General features: G+C 43.5%; 1 long non-coding RNA gene across 1 annotated transcript in view; it reads right to left on the reverse strand.

Moving 5' to 3' along the window:
- LOC126203055 (uncharacterized) overlaps window positions 1-17423 on the reverse strand; it is a 715377-nt gene that overhangs the window by 274530 nt on the left and 423424 nt on the right. The gene's annotated exons all lie outside the window — the stretch shown is intronic.

Consider the following 17423-nt stretch of genomic DNA (forward strand, 5'->3'; position numbering starts at 1 on the left):
GCGAGTTATTAAGTTTTCAGGTAAATTTTACTAATTCGTGACCAATTATAAAGTATTTTGTGAAGATGGTAACCTGAACCGGAACTGCAGAATGTTCTTATTGCCTTCCAGAAAATAATTCCGTCTAGATTTTACAACAGTTTTATTTATGTGTGATCGGTTTCAGTCCCTTGTGTATCACCATCAGATCTAAATTGTGAGAACAAATAGGATGGAGCCCACTCAGTAGACGAAGAATATATCGTATCGAAGTTCAGCAGCAGTTACGAGTTAAACATTGTTATATCCCCTCGAACGGGCACATCATTTAATTTTTGTAATTAGCAAGAAGTCCGCAGCTCGTAGTCTCGAGGTAGCGTTCTCGCTTCCCGAGCACGGGGTCCCGGGTTCGATTCCCGGCCGGGTCAGCAGGGATTTTAACCTGTCTCGAGATGACTGCTTGTTGCGTCGTCTTCATCATCATCATCATTCATCCCCATTACGGTCGGAGGAAGGCAATAGCAAACCACCTCCACCAGTACCTAGCCTATTACGGGCGTGCGGGTCTCCCGCATCGTCCCCTACGCTCTGTTACGGAGTATGGGACTTCATTATCAGTATTATCAATTAGCAGGCAGTGAAGAAAACCAAGGAGGAACTTGAAAAGTGGGAATGAAATTGAGGAAGAAGAAATAAAACGTTTTGTGGATAGCATCTTCAAAAGAGTTTGTGAGGTGAATATCAGCTAAATAAAACAAGAGTAATGGAATATACAATACCGCAGCGTCCTGAACGACAGCTGCATTATTCTGAATGAAGTCAGTATAAGTTCGTCAACTTGGGCCCCCTCTTCTGGTTCCAGGTACTGACAATCAGCCTCCTAACAATATAGTACCACTGTGTACCGTAGCTGTTAGGATTATTGCCAGATTAGGAAACGAGTAGCTAAAAGTAAGAGATACGTCTTGTTCTTCAGCCGACGTTGACAGACACGCTGACTGGAAATACCAAGTAAAGCATTTGTAAAAAAAAAAAAAAATGTTAAAACGAATATAGTTTTAAGTGTTGTCTATTATGCAGGTGTCTGGAGAGTAGCCTTGCACAGGTGTGATAGGTGGACGATTAGCACTTCAGACATGAAGAGAACAGAAGGTTTTACAGTGTGTTGCTACCACAGAATAAGTAAAAAAGGCGACGCAATACGAAAAAAGTATCCGAATGGGACAAAAACAAGTAGGTATATGTACAGACAAACAAATTACCAAAATTTCAGAAGAAACGGATAATTTATTCAGGTGAAAGAGCTTCACAAACTGTGCAATTCAACGCGTTGGTCCACCTCTGTCCCTTATGCAAGCTTGATATGTTTTACCTTCCTGAGAGATATCGCGCCAAGTTCAATTGGTACGTTAGATCGTTAAAATCCCGAGCTGACTGGAGGGCGCCGCACATAATGCTCAAAACAGTTGAGGGAAAGAACCTGTGACCTTGCTGGCCAAGATAGGGTTTCGCAAGCACGAAAACAAATTCTCGCCGAATCAGTGCAGGCTCTGTCTTGCTGAATTTAACCCAGGATGGCTCACAATAAGGAGCAACGACGCCGGTCGTAGAATATCGTCGGCCTACCGCTCTGCTGTTAGCGTGCCACTGATAACAACCAAAGGGATCCTGCTACGAAATAAAATGGCATTCCTGATTGTCGGCCCGTATGACAGGCTAGTCGGGTTCGTAACTTACCACAATCTGGGTCATCTCCAGACGCGCATTCGCTAGTCATCGGGGTTTGGTTCAAATGGCTCTGAGCACTATGGGACTTAACTGCTGAGGTCATCAGTCCCCTAAAACTTAGAACTACTTAAACCTAACTAACCTAAGGACATCACACACATCCATGCGCGAGGTAGGGTTTGGTTCGAAGCGGGACATTACTGAAGGCAATTCTACTCCAGACAATGAGATTTCAGGCTGAAGACGTGTCTGGAGACTTCCGGACAACGAGCAGGCAACAACCTCACTTTCCCCCGTCATACTGGGCGACAGCCGGGAGTGATGGTCTGGGAAGCAATTTATTTTCATAGCAGGACGGCTTTGGTTCCCATCCGTGGCACTCTTACAGCACACGCTATTCTACACTCCATTTTGTTGTCCTTCAAAGTAAACCATCCTTGGCTTACATTTCAGCAAGATACGCCCGCCAGCACAAAACCAGGGTTTCTACTGCTTGTCTTCGTTCTTTCCAAACATTACCTTGGCTATCAAGGACGACTGATCTCTCCCCAATTGAGAATGTCTGGAGCGTTATGGTCAGGAACCTCCAACCGGCTCGAGATTTAGCGATCTGAAGTCCGATTGTACAGAATTTGGAATGACATCCCTCAGCAGAACAATTACATCAATCAATGCCAAGGCGAATAACTGCTTGCGTGAGGGCCACATGCAGACCGACGCGTTATTGAGTTTCTCAGTTTGTCAAGCTCTATCTCTCGAATAAAAATTCACACTTTGAGGAATTGTTTGTCTGTACGTATATAATATACACCTGGTTCCATTTGGATAATTCCTTCGTGGTGCATTCTTTCTTTAGATAAGTGATTCTAATAGTGTTGATATTAATTTGGGTTTTACAGACTTTCTTTGTAAAAAATAGTTTTCAAACTGTGAATGAATATAGTACCATTTAAAGTGCAGTATCATAAAAAGCAGGCTACGGCCTACTAGCACCTCTGCTACACGAGAACAGCCGGATTCTACACACGCTCCCAAACTTGCAACATGGTTATCAAATATAGCACCGAAATTTAAGCATTTAAATATGTAATTCATATTTGTTTTCATCAGAAATCACACAATTCAATGCTCTCGCTCTTGGCTATTGCCCCACAAATCACGCCAATGTGCTTCAGAGCACACCATCCGTTTTCGACAAAGACGCATGCGCGAAACGCATGCGTCTGTTGCGCTAAAAGTGACAAGCGCATGCGCTAAGCTGAACAGAAACACAGACATCTTGTTGACGCGAGTTCAGGGAGCCACCCACGTGCTAGGCTCATAGTTAGCGGGAGGGGAATGTTACGCTGAGAGACGAGGAAGCATTACGGTCCTGAAGGAAGCCGATGGCGGCTCGAGGCGTGGCAGCAAACAGACGTGGCTGTGGAAAGCGGGTTGCGCCATTCCACCGTACTCTGCGCGTGGTTTGGCAGTGGGTCAAGACCGGCGCGTTGCCCAACCACCACAGACGGGCACATCACGCCGAGTTTGCCGTGTTGTGCGTTTGACAGCTTCACTTCACAACACTGCAGAGTTTACAGCGTAAAAAAAAAGAGAAAAAAAAACACTACTGGCAAGAGGGAAAAGCCGTGTTGCGACATACATTACGAAATATTAGTAGCACAGCAAATATTGGAAGTTATTTATACGGAAGGTATTGCTAGAGCCGCGATGACCGTCCGTCGCATCTTACGAGGGAAGTAGGCACCTAACAAGTCACAGATTTTACATTTTAGAGCCAATGATTACTAGACAATTTTAACTTGTTTTGGACTTTAAATGCGAACATTTTTAGGTTAGGCTTTACCGTGACTGTTACTGACATTAAATGAAACAATAAGTTCACTGTTACCAGTCACCGTTTTATTTATTTCCACGACGCGTTTCGAAGGTTTAAACCTCCATCATCGGGTGGATTTACATTAGTAAGTATTACATTTGTATCTCCAAGGTTCCGACAGTTCCGGAACCTTTACAGAAAATTGGAACATAGATCTACATAAACATCATTTCCGCCAATTTTATTGCTCATGAAAACCATACATTGCATATTGTACCACCATACAGCGAGACCTTCTGAGGAGGCGGTCCAGATTACTGTACTCGTCGATACCTCTAAAACCGAGCAGCACATCCCCTTGCATTGATGCATACCTGTATTCGTCGTGACATACTATCCTCTCCTCAACGGGGATTCGGCGTAGTTCCCTCAGAGTGGTTGGTGGGTACCGTCGTCCAAAAACAGCCCTTTTCAGTCTATCCCAGGCATGTTCAATAGGGTTCATTCTGGAGAACATGCTGGCCACTCTAATCGAGCGATGTCGTTACCCTGAAGGAAGTCATTCACAAGATGTGCACGATGGGGGCACGAATTGTCGCGCATGAAGAAGAATGCCTTGCCAATTTGCTGCCAATTTGGTTGCACTATCGGTCAGAGGATGGCATTCACGTACAGCAGTTACGGCGCCTTCCATGACCGCCAGCGGCGTACATCGGAACACATAATAACACCCCAAACCTGCAGGTAACCTGCACATGGATACACTCGATAGACAGTGTGTCTAAGGGGTTTAGCCTGACCGGATTGCCTCCAAACACGTCTCCGACGATTGTCTGGTTGACGGAATATGCGACACTCATCGGTGAAGAGAACGTGGTGCCAATCCTCAGCGGTCCCTTCGGCACATTGTTGACCCCATCTGTACCGGGCTGCATGGTGTCGTGATTGCAAAGATGGACATCGCCATGGACTTCGGGAGTGAAGTTGTGCCTCATGCAGCCTACTGCGCACAGTTTGAATCGTAACACGACCTCCTGTAAATACACGAAAAGCATTATTCAACATGTTGGCATTACTGTCAGTGTTTCTCCGAACTACAGACAACACGAGTCGTGTACCTCATTTCTGGTGGAACGAATGGAACTGGTTGGCTGTCGGACCCCCTCCGTCTAATAGGAGCTGCTCATGCATGGTTGTTTACAGCTCTGGGCAGGTTTAGTGACTGAAGAGTCGAAGGTACTGTAATGGTAATACAATATCCACAGCCAACGTCTATCTCCAGAATTTCTGGGAACCGTGTTGATACAAATATTTTTTTGATGTGTGTAGAAGAGCTTTGTCTCACTGTATCGAAGATGAAGAAGTGATCGCAGCTCTTAAACCACAAATTTTTGTATCAGTGGTACTAGACATTTTTTGTTTCTAATAATCGTTCCTGTCTTATCCCTCAATACTGACCACTCCTGTTCGGGGACCCAGTTTAGATCTCTTACTTTTTCCCTTAATAATTGCCTATTATTTCTTTCTATAAGTTAGAACATCTTTCAGCATACTGAAAGTACACTGACGGAAAAAAGTCGCACTCCAGACGGAGTTGTACGACATAGACGATAGTTGGTAGGCGCGTCCCATTCAAAGTTAGCACCAGTAGCCGAAGAGTGGCCCTAATTGTGCGACTATAAGGATGAAAATCAGGTTTGCTTTAAAGACCCTGAGCGTTCGTTACCTCTGAGATTGGACGTGGTGAGTAGATGTTAGTCAAGAACGCCTTTAAGGCGAGTAACACGCCATTATCAACATCTCACTGAGTTTGACAGAGATCGTGTAATAGCGTTACTAGAAGCTAGTTGTTCCTTCCGCGATAATGCAGCAAGACTTGGCGGGAATGTAGCCGCTGTACGTTACTGTTAGCAGCGGTGGTCACAAGAATGAATGACCGCAAGAAGATCGGTCTCCGGACGGCCACGTGGCACTATCGACAGGAAAGACAACCATGTTCGGTGTACGGTCCAGGCGCATCGTATTGCATCGGCAACAGCAATCTGAGCAGCAGTCGGCACCACAGTGACACAACGAACTGCTACAAATCGGTTACTTCAAGAAAAGCCCCAAGCCAGACGTCCTGCAGCGTGATTTCCACTGACCCCATAACAGCGTCATTTAAAATTTCAGTGGCGTCAAGCGAGAGCTCACTGGATTTGTGTATTCTGATGAAAGCCGGTTCTTTTTTATGTTGTTATTATATATTTTTTTCTTTCGAATGACCCATTTGGAGGGTACGATGAATCAACTTTGGCTACTCTTCATTGTATTAGATTTCTTCAGTTTCCAAATTTCCTTCATCCTTTTAGAGTGTTGTTCCCTTTCTTCTTGAGTCCACTTTCGTCTAGTTATTTTCTTTCTCTCCTGAAATTCTGCCTTTTGAACTGCCTTTCTGAAATTTGTTCTGTTTTCTATTGTGTCTATTGTAACTCCAGCATTTTCAATGTCCTTTTCAGTCTCTATGAACCATGCTGGCTTGGATTTGTAGCTATTGAGTAATGTGAATATCCGCTTGGTTAGTCTGTTGTTATCCATTCTGAATATATGTCCAAAAAACTGTAGTCTCCTCTTCCTCATTACATCTGTTAGTTTCTCCGTTTTCAGATACAGCTCTCTGTTTGGTCTTAACCTGTATTCAGCATTATCGTTTCTTTTAGCTCTCAGTATTTTCCTTAAAATTCTTCTTTCGACCTTCTCTAGTTTCTCAAGATCTCCATTTCTTGTTAGTTTGTTTCTGCCGCATAGAGAGCTTCAGGTCTGGCCGCTGTTTGGTAGTGTCTTAATTTCGTGTTCCAGGACAAGGATTTTTTATTATAAACGTTTTTGGTCATATGAAACACTCTTTCCATTTTGTGCACTCTAGTTTCTATAGCTATCTTTTCTTTGGCATTGTATGTAATCCACTCTCCTAGGTATTTAAAGGAATCTGTTTTGTGTATTGTGTTGTTGTCAACTGCAATATTTTGAGGAGCATCACAGATGTTTGTCATAAACTTTGTTTTTTCATAGGATATTTGTAGTCCTACTTTGGCTGCTTGTTTTTGTAGTTCTCTTATTTGTTCTTGGGCATTGTCTAGTGAATCTGTAATCAATGCCATGTCATCTGCGAAGGCTAAACAGTCGACAGTGATCTTGTTTGGATTTCTCCCTAGTTGAATCCCTTTAGTATTGATGGCCTTCCTCCATTCTCGAACTACCTTCTCCAAGACACAACTGAAAAGCAGTGGTGACAGACCATCTCCCTGTCGAACACCTGACTTTATTTCAAACGATTTTGAGAGCTCTCCCCTAAATATTATATTTTAGTGAAATAAACTTGAAAATTACATAACAGGCCGGATCCTGGGGCGTAATTAAATAAACCAAAATACAATCATATGGTGGTGTGTTTCTTTAAAAATTATTGCATGACAGTTGCTAAGCAACATAAAAAAGCTGGTTCTGCCGCGATGCCACTGATGTCCGTGGGTCGGTTAGGAGTAGGCCAACTGAGGCCCTGCAACCGACCTATCCGTGTACGTACACCTACACCTGGAGCTGTGGTCTGGGGTGCGATTTCGTACGACAGCAACACCACTCTCATGGTTACCTCACGCATCCAGATTGCAAATCTGTACGTCAATTAATTCGACCTGTAGTGCTGCTATTCATGAACAGCATTCCAGTGGATATTTTCCAACAAGATATCGCTCGCCCCCTGACGCTGTTGTAACGCAACCTGCTCTGCAGTGTGCTGACATGTTGCCTTGGCCTGCTCGATGAACAGAACTGTCTCCCATCGAGCACATATCGGACGTCATCGGAAGACAACCCCTGCGTCCCTGTATTGACCGAAAAAGTGCAACAGGCATCGAACTCCATCCCACAAGCTGACATACGGTAGCTGTAGAACACGTTTGCATGATTTCATTGAACATTCTGCCAGTTATGCCGGTTATTTGTTAATGTACCAGCAATATTTCTAATGGCTTATCTCGCGCTTACATTAACTTGTGATCTTGCAGTATTAGTCAATTAAATATGTTACCTAGACAAACGTATTCCCGAAATGTCATTACTCTGCATAATTACTTGTTGGCGTAGCGAGTTATTTCCGACATTGTACATGGTTTTAGAGCCTATGCTTGGCAGACTTTTTTCTTTTGCTTCGAATGACCGTTCCTGTTCCATGCCTGAATAGTGAAAATTCCTCATGAGACACCCTGTACAAAGCTCATATTGTTTTCTAAAAACTCATATATTCCTTCTTTTCATGGGTGAGGACGTATTCGAGGATCCTGAATATGTTAGAAACATCTGAAGCCGGCCAGAGTGGCCGTGCGGTTCTAGGCGCTACAGTCTGGAGCGGAGCAACCGCTACGGTCGCAGGTTCGAATCCTGCATCGGGAATGGATGCGTGTGATGTCCTTAGGTTAGTTAGGTTTAATTAGTTCTAAGTTCTAGGCGACTGATGACCTCAGAAGTTAAGTCGAATAGTGCTCAGAGCCATTTGAACCAATCATCTGAAGTCGCTGTAAGTCTGTAATTTATTGATACATATACGTATATAGCTGGAGATGAAAAAAAATCAGAACAACATATTCAATTAGAACATGCCCACATGAACACAGGGCGTCTTGCAACAGATATGCTGTTTTTAGTAAATCATATTTATGCAGTGTAAGCTGACCCAACCTTTCACCTAAATACTATGTTTTCTGCCGTAAATAATTAACTTTTTTCTCTGTCATATCACAACCGACCAACGAATATAGACTAATGCTATCGACGATGGATAGAATACGAAGTAAGAGCTGTTTTCTATCTCGGTTAATCACGTGGTAGGCGAAACGGTAATTGTTAAAATTACTGCTGATAATGCTGTGAAACAAAGCGCAGCATATTTGTTGGAATTGTCTTAATTGGAAACCGTTTTATAACCGCGATTAATCACGCATGAAGGATACGTCCTAGAATGACGTTTCTCTTTTCACAGATGGTCTGGAGAAACCTTATCCCCGACTTAGTGCGTATAAAGTGGGACAGAACGTAATTCCAAACGGGGAATATTTCTATGTGATAGAGTTGGAGGATGACGCAGGTCGTTTTCCACCTTTTTTTTTTTTTTTGCCACCCACACGGGATGTGCACTATAACTGTGCCTGCGTTATATATAGTCTGAGGCGGGTTATTGGGCATTTGTCATCTGCGTGGGACATGGCGGCAGGCCCAATATTGCGGTCTGGCCAGAAAGCGCGACGGAAATATCGGAGCGAAACTCGTGAGCTTCTCGAACAGTGGCGTGGCTGTGCAGAGCTGCTAGCATACTACCGCAGAAAGAGAGAGAGAGAGAGAGAGAGAGAGAATATGTGAGTGTGTGTGCAGAAACCGGTCTCGCTGGCCTTGGCGAATTCCACAAGGTTGCAATGCTGAGGTCGTGTCCGCGCAACCAACACAAACATACGTTGCTGAAACAGAAGCTAAATATTTTTCGTGATTACCGTGGACAGGTCTCAATGCAATCGTCGAGCATTACGTACCTCTGAGATTACAGAACGTAACGATCGTGTTCGAAGAGATGCGACGCACAGAATCGAGAATTTGTTTTATAGTAATTCTTCTCAAGAGAAAATAAAAATAGAAGTCTAGGGTCAAGAAAGAGAAGTTAGTGTTAGGAAAGGTATAAGTTCAGGCGATAGCTTAGTACCGTATCTCTGTAACTTTTACGTCGATCAAGCAGTCTTCTTCTTCGGCCTATAGATATCCAAACCCAAAGATTTTCCTATCAACCTTCTGTGGCTAGTCTGACTCCAATTTTTTCATACATATCTTTATATGCCGTTACTCCATCTCGTCAGACGATGTCCGACGCTTTTTGAATCCCTTGCATCAGATTTTGGTCCATTTGATGTTGTTCCTGGCCACGCGTACTGTTCAACGATACTTCAGTCTCACCGTCCGATTAAGATCATCATAAACCTGTGCTCTTCCCCTTATCTCTCTACTGCCGTTTGACAGATGCGAAGTCAGTTTTTGCTGCTTGCAGGGGCATTGTTTCGATCGCATATGTTGTTTGTGGCAGATGATGTCATTCTTTTTAGCAACAACACAAAGGAACTGTCAGCAATGATCCGATAACTCACAGACGCTTCCCATGCCGTAGGCGTCTAAATAAACCTTTCAAAGACCAACGTCATAAGGCGCCAGTCCGCATTACGGTCTCCATGGAAAACCATGTCCTGTAAACAGTAAATTAATACATTTATCTGGGACAAAAATTTCTGCTTGGAAAAGATAACAAGACAACATGGATACCCCGGTGTATTGGCCTCACCTATATGACATTCGGGTAACTTGGTTACACTCTCCGTAAACCGATTAGCCTTATATATTTGAAAATTAAGGTGTTTGAAACGTGTATCCCACCAGTAACGAAGTAACAGCAAAGACAATTCAGTAAATGTTCGAAACAAGAATAAAAGTTGAAGGAGAACACACATTAATAGTGAGATACGGAGACGATTTTGCCGTTCTAGCCGATTCTTGGGCAAATTTGAGGAGGAGGAGGAGGAGGAGATTAGTGTTTAACGTCCCGTCGACAACGAGGTCATTAGAGACGGAGCACAAGCTCGGATTAGGGAAGGATGGGGAAGGAAATCGGCCGAAGGAACCATCCCGGCATTTGCCTGAAGTGATCTAGGGAAATCACGGAAAACCTAAATCAGGATGGCCGGACGCGGGATTGAACCGTCGTCCTCCCGAATGCGAGTCCAGTGTGCTAACCACTGCGCCACCTCGCTCGGTGGGCAAATTTGAAACGATTGGACAACTTATTTAATTCGGAGTGTGGTTTAGGGACAAAATTGATCAAAAGCCAGAGGTTCATGAGAAGTTGAGTAACTACTTGTTTGCCGGCCGCGGTGGTCTCGCGGTTCTAGGCGCTCAGTCCGCAACCGCGCGACTGCTACGGTCACAGGTTCGAATCCTGCCTCGGGCATGGATGTGTGTGATGTCCTTAGGTTAGTTAGGTTTAAGTCTAAGTTCTAGGGGACTGATGACCTCAGATGTTAAGTCCCATAGTGCTCAGAGCCATTTGAACCATTTGAACTACTTGTTTATCACAAACTTGGAAACAAAAAAGTAGTGGTGAGAGAATTTTCCTGTCTGGGAAGCAAGATTACAGAGGTTGCGCGAAGCAGGGAAGGTATCAGAGACAAACTGGCACAGGCGAAGGAAAAGAACTCAATTGCTACCAAATATTGATGAACTAATGCACAAGATTACAAAAAATTGCCGGTAAAGCAATTCTTTCTTTCTTGCAAATCTGTATGCTCTGTAAAGCTATTAAACTGTCATAACTGTAGCAGAATAGAGTGCAGCGTTTTAATCTGCGTTTTCAATGAAAATTAGCGCAGAGTTCGAGTGAGCTGGCCGGCCGAAGTGGCCGTGCGGTTAAAGGCGCTGCAGTCTGGAACCGCAAGTCCGCTACGGTCGCAGGTTCGAATCCTGCCTCGGGCATGGATGTTTGTGATGTCCTTAGGTTAGTTAGGTTTAACTAGTTCTAAGTTCTAGGGGACTAATGACCTCAGCAGTTGAGTCCCATAGTGCTCAGAGCCATTTGAACCATTTTTTTCGAGTGAGCTGCGAAAAAATGGTCGTGACTGAACCGTGGGTTATTTGCATCACGTACGATTTTTCGATCGTGAATTTTATTAATTTACTGGTCGTTGAGAAACGGTTCGATTTTCCGCCAAAATACGTTAGTAAGGATTTCAATGAATAGCATCGTACAAGAATGTATTTTTTCCGGCACTGACAGTTACTTTGCAATAGATGATGTTCGGTTTTGATTCTTCGTTCTGCAACTTATGAACGGAAGAACCTCTGCTACCGTGGAAGAACTATTCAACAAGCTGCAAGTACTACTTCTTGCAATACAAATGTAACAATCTTTCGGTGCATTCACTGGAAATGTCAAAATTTACTCCTCATGTATATTAATGCGTGGCGCGGTGACGTGCGAGATAGGAGAGTAGGGCCAGATGCAGGGAGAATCGTCGTCCACAGTAACAAACAACTAACAGTTGTATTTAGAGAACGACAACAATGAAAACTGCCCACCACAGATTTTAACTCTCGTCATTCCCTTGATACAGCTGATGGGTGACCGTATTCGCAACAGTGAATACATTTCATGTATTTCATAACGGCTGTAGTTGCCGCAGTGTCTGATCATTCACACATTACGTCGTTCTTCGTAACAACACGGGCACTGCAATATCATTACTTCTTTTTTACTTTCCACTGGCGGCCAACCTGATCGTGTTCTAGGCGGTTCACCTCAGTGAAGTGAATGTTATCAATATGACGATTACACCGTAACAGTGAAATACACACAACTGTTAAACGACGGAAACATACAAAAACTGAGGTGGATTGATTTAACTTTCAGGTGCTGAACTGCGAGGCTATGTATGCTCATTTATTAATATGTCAGGGATAGAAAATAAGAATCTTTAAAATAAGCTAGGAATGGAGGTATTCCTTAAAATGTTAAATTGCATTAAACATTAGCTCCAGCTTAAAAACACGTACACACACACACACACACACACACACACACACACACACACACAGAGAGAGAGAGAGAGAGAGAGAGAGAGAGAGAGAGAGATTGGTTGAATCGTGCAATCAATAAAATAACGTAAACTCTCTGTTCAGTCTAACAAAGCAGACGTTGCGTCGGCTCATAGCAATGTAATGTCTTATACTCATCCAGTCATCGTCTGAAGTAAATACAACAGAAAACAATGTATGTATGCAGCATTCTTCTAAATGAATTCAATTTTCATTGTGACTTCAGGACACCTGATGTGAAAAAGGGGTCATGTCTTCGCAATACTGGGATACAATCACAGAAAAAAACGAAGTGATTCGTAAGTTGTGAAAATACGTGAAATGCATACGTCTGCGTGAATAAAACCAGCAAACATAACTGTGTGTGAAACGTCTTTTTTGCTGCCTGATTTTGCTACGCATCTTGGGAATTCTAGGATGGAAATCTTTATGGTAGATTTCACACACGAGAAAAGATCCTTCAAAGTGGCATCAGAGGCCACTGAGAAAAAGTCCCTCTTTTCTTTTTTCCTTACTCGTCTTTCGACGGCGGCGGTGGAAGGAAATAATTTTCGATGACCGCGTAGCAGGAAGGGCACAGTTAATGAGCAGAGAGTAAGGGAGCTCAGTAAGTCTTGAGGGAAAGGATTCCAAAGAATTTTGCTTTACAAAACCAGCGCTTCTTCTGGAAGGTGTGTCCCATCTTACACGATATGGTTGGTAAGTAATGTATGTTGGATCAGATGCACATACTTCTGATAGAGATGTGGGCACTTTAGAATTGTGACACTTTACAAAAAGCAAATCTGCACCAAGGATTGCCAATTTTCGATCTATAATTTTGTATAAAAAACAAATTCTCTCTGTGTGCGTGCAGGCTCTGGGCTTCGGGTCTGTCATCGCTCCTTTGTCGACCAACACTGTTACCTTCTGAGCAATCCAGACACCTCGCGGTTCTTCAGACATAGGCAGTCTGCCCTATATGGCCCAATATTTATCTTTCAGGGAGTTTCATACCACTGAACACTCTACTATTAAATAAAATATTCAGTCTGTTAGTTAGCTTATGATATGTCAACATTCGTTTATTGCTGTTGTAAACATTGTGTTTTATGTCCAATATCATCTTTAGATTATGTTTCTTTTTCCGTGACTTTCTACTCGCTTGAGCCCCAGATCTGTAGGCAATGCGGAAAACGTCAGCTGCACAGGTGTATTCACATTGGAAAATAGACTTACAACGTTATATCAGAAAAATATAAATTAAGGAAAGGCATGACAGCATGACTACTTTGTCACATACTGTTGTGTAGTATACCTGTTAGAGCCATGAGAGAAGAAGTTTCACTGTTCCTTTGTTAGTCTCACTGCGCCTGGTTTATACGAGCCTTTCATGTGTTTCAGGTAGTTGCATTATTTTAGCTTACAACGAAAGCACTTCAGCGTAATGTTTTAGATTACTAATTTGTTGTGTAGGTGTTCATTTAGTTCACTTGCTCATTCACAGTTTACTGCTGTCTCATTATAACATATGCTGAAACGGAACTCCACATAAAAACGAGAAAAACATTGTAAGGTGGCAGCTTGAATGAATGTTAATTTCGCACCTTACATGAGATTATATACTTCATAACACGTAGACTGATTGTCAACTGCCATACTTCGGTGATAGTGAGCGGATTTTCCTATCAAAACGCACAGTAGGTAATACCAAAAGGGATAACACTCGATTTGACAGTATTAACACACCAAACCCAAATCCTGTATGTCAATGAGCAAAACGTGAGAAAAGCCACTGGAAGAAATGCATTAGTTTGGGGGCAGATGCGAGTTGCCCCTTGATGGCCCGCAGACAATGAAAGGCTTCTAACAAGGTTTGGTAACCAGTGGCGAGAGAGATACATCGAGGGGAGCAGGTAGCGGGTTAGCGCTGCCTGTGACGCAGAAATTCTTTAGAAAACTGCATTGAGGAATTTCCAGACGGATACAAACAGACCAGAAACGCAATTACTGATCACGTGAAATGACCGTGGTGCTCTCTTGATGTATCCATGTAACTTATAGGTGTCAGGAGTGGGCACAAAATGTCCGATTGTCTGAAATAAACTCTGAAGGAGTAGAAGTGGCAACATTTCGACGCAGTTCAAAGGTAGGTCTGAAAAAGCCGTGACGTGAAACACGACAGGTGGGGGACAGTTTGCCATGAAAGACACAAGACCGAAAACTTCGGGGACTCTCCTCTGAACCAGCATCAAGTGTATAACAGGGCACATCATGCTTTGTATGACGTCAAAAGAGGAATTTTATGTGAACACTGCGTTCACTTTTGCTGACAGCTAGAATTTAGCTGAAGAGTCGATGAGTTCCTGTAGCGGAGAAACAAAACCCACATAGTTAATTGGTCTTGCGAGAACTGAGAGGGTGTTGAAGCCTACACGCTGCTCCATCTATGCACGTGTACATCGACATTTTTCCAGACTAGGGATGACTGCATGTTTTCTCGCCTAACACAGCCAAACTGCATCTTACCTCGTCGGTTTGCTGTAAACAACCAACCTACACATGAGACCGCCAGAACAAGTCTTCACGCGACTAGCTACCTATAGGTCGTCACGAGGTAGGCTGGGACCTGATTGGCCCGCTAAAACAGAACCCAGAAAATTGTCCTTAAACACCTGTGCTAAAGGCACATACTGATAACTAGATATATAAATGCATCTTTGCAGAAAACCTGCGGTAAAAATAGTGAAAATTCTAAATATAATGGGCAACAAACACGGTGGACCCCTCTGTGCTATTCTAGAGAAAAAGGCTAATAGCCAAACTGGCTAGCAGTTTGTCTCATATCGTCATCAATAAGGCGAACATAAAGGTCTCCGCCAACAGGCGCCTGGTACATGACTGCTGTTCACCGGTGACGAATGCAAATGGCTGTCTACTGATTGGCAACAGGTGACATTTTCATTCGAATCACGTCTTACGGTATATCGGACAGATGGTCGCCGGCGTGTACGGCATGAAACGTGTAAAAGCAAACGCCTTGAAACAATCATTGGAAGCGGCTAGGCCTTAGTATGGAGCATTATGGTCTGAATAATTTTCTAGTGGCCTTCCCTGCTTGATTTTATCATTCTGGAAGGCAAAATGTGTCAACACGAAGTGCTTGTTTTCCTTGGAGACTATATGCATCCCCACGTGTAGTTTGTTTTCCCTCGGCACGATGGTATCTACCAGCTGAACGCACGACTCGCAGTGTACGTGCGTGGTGAAAAAAGTACCAGGACGAGTTTACTGTACTGCCCTGGCCACAGAAATCCCCGGATTTAAACCCAAGCGAGAATACGTGCGACCATCTCGATCGGTCTGTTCGCGCCATCGATACTCAGCTGAGAAACTTATCGCAGCTGACCACGGCTCTGGAGTCGGCATGACTCCACATCCCTCTCGGTACCTTCCGTAACCTCAATGATTCTGTTCACAATGGTTCATACGCAATCATAATTTTCGCATGTAAAAAAATCGGGCTTTCACTTTTAGGGACATGTCCCATGCTCCAAAACAAGAAAAACATTGAAGTTGAAATCTTCTGGGTTATTAGGCCGCGTCATGTTTCTTCTAAATCTAGCCAATGGTGACGACCAACCAATAGCGGTAGCAGGAATTACAACCAATAACCCTTTTCCAGCGTAATTGTGGAATAGTGCCTTTGTATCCAAAATGGTACTGAAACAGAGGATGACAGACTAAAGGCCGAAATACTAAATGTCTTTTTCCAAAGCTGTTTCACAGAGGAAAACTGCACTGTAGTTCCTTCTCTAGATTGTCGCACTGATGACAAAATGGTAGATATCGAAACAGACGACAGAGGGATAGAGAAACAATTAAAATCGCTCAAAAGAGGAAAGGCCGCTGGACCTGATGGGATACCAGTTCCATTTTACACAGAGTACGCGAAGGAACTTGCCCCCCTTCTTGCAGCGGTGTACCGTAGGTCTCTAGAAGAGCGTAGCGTTCCAAAGGATTGGAAAATGGCACAGGTCATCCCCATTTTCAAGAAGGGACGTCGAACAGATGTTCAGAACTATAGACTTATATCTCTAACGTCGATCAGTTGTAGAATTTTGGAACACGTATTATGTTCGAGTATAATGACTTTTCTGGAGACTAGAAATCTACTCTGTAGGCATCATCATGTGTTTAGAAAAAGACGGTCGTGTGAAACCCAGCTCGCGCTATTCGTCCACGAGACTCAGAGGGCATAGACACGGGTTCACAGGTAGATGCCGTGTTTCTTGACTTCCGCAAGGCATTCGATACAGTTCTCCACAGTCGTTTAATGAACAAAGTAAGAGCATATGGACTATCAGACCAATTGTGTGATTGGATTGAAGAGTTCCCAGATAACAGAACGCAGCATGTCATTCTCAATGGAGAGAAGTCTTCCGAAGTAAGAGTGATTTCAGGTGTGCCGCAGGGGAGTGTCATAGGACCGTTGCTATTCACAATATACATAAATGACCTTGTGGATGACATCGGAAGTTCACTGAGGCTTTTTGCAGATGATGCTGTGATGTATCGAGGGATTGTAACAATGTAAAATTGTACTGAAATGCAGGAGGATCTGCAGCAAATTGACGCATGGTGCGGGGAATGGCAATTGAATCTCAATGTAGACAAGTGTAATGTGCTGCGAATACACAGAAAGATAGATCCCTTATCATTTAGCTACAAAATAGCAGGTCAGCAAATGGAAGCAGTTAATTCCATAAATTATCTGGGAATACGCATTAGGAGTGATTTAAAATGGAATGATCATATAAAGTTGATCGTCGGAAAAGCAGATGCCAGACTGAGATTCATTGGAAGAATCCTAAGGAAATGCAATCCGAAAACAAAGGAAGTAGGTTACAGTACGCTTGTTCGCCCACTGATTGAATACTGCACAGCAGTGTGGGATCCGTACCAGAGAGGGTTGATAGAAGAGATGGAGAAGATCCAACAGAGAGCAGCGCGCTTCGTTACAGGATCATTTAGTAATCGCGAAAGCGTCACGGAGATGATAGATAACTCCAGTGGAAGACTGCAGGAGAAACGCTCAGTAGCTCGGTACGGGCTTTTGTTAAAGTTTCGAGAACATACCTTCACCCAAGAGTCAAGCAGTATATTGCTCCCTCCTACGTATATCTCGCGAAGAGACCATGAGGATAAAATCAGAGAGATTAGGCTTGCGGTGTATGGATGTAGATGTAGATGTAGACGA

This window comes from Schistocerca nitens, chromosome 9 (assembly GCF_023898315.1).
Source record: "Schistocerca nitens isolate TAMUIC-IGC-003100 chromosome 9, iqSchNite1.1, whole genome shotgun sequence".
NCBI lineage: Eukaryota > Metazoa > Arthropoda > Insecta > Orthoptera > Acrididae > Schistocerca > Schistocerca nitens.